This window comes from Galeopterus variegatus, unplaced genomic scaffold, assembly GCF_000696425.1.
Source record: "Galeopterus variegatus unplaced genomic scaffold, G_variegatus-3.0.2 Scaffold25915, whole genome shotgun sequence".
NCBI classification, from domain to species: domain Eukaryota; kingdom Metazoa; phylum Chordata; class Mammalia; order Dermoptera; family Cynocephalidae; genus Galeopterus; species Galeopterus variegatus.
The window spans coordinates 46-262 of record NW_007752026.1 but is presented as its reverse complement, the minus strand read 5'-3'; positions in this window follow the sequence as shown (position 1 = coordinate 262).

Below are 217 nucleotides of genomic sequence, written 5' to 3'. Positions count from 1 at the left end.
CATCATACAAATCTTTCCTCATTAGTGTCTTCAAGAAGGTGTGACAGAAAAGATCACAAAAGACTTCAGGGGAACATTGCACTGTCACCTCAAGTCCCACTTTTTGGCTAATGAACAGCATCCTTCTGAAGGAGAGAAAAACACAAATAATTTCTTTTCTCAACCCTCATAAATTCTTAGCTGGGACACCTCTCTAACAAGAGAGATTTCTACAAGA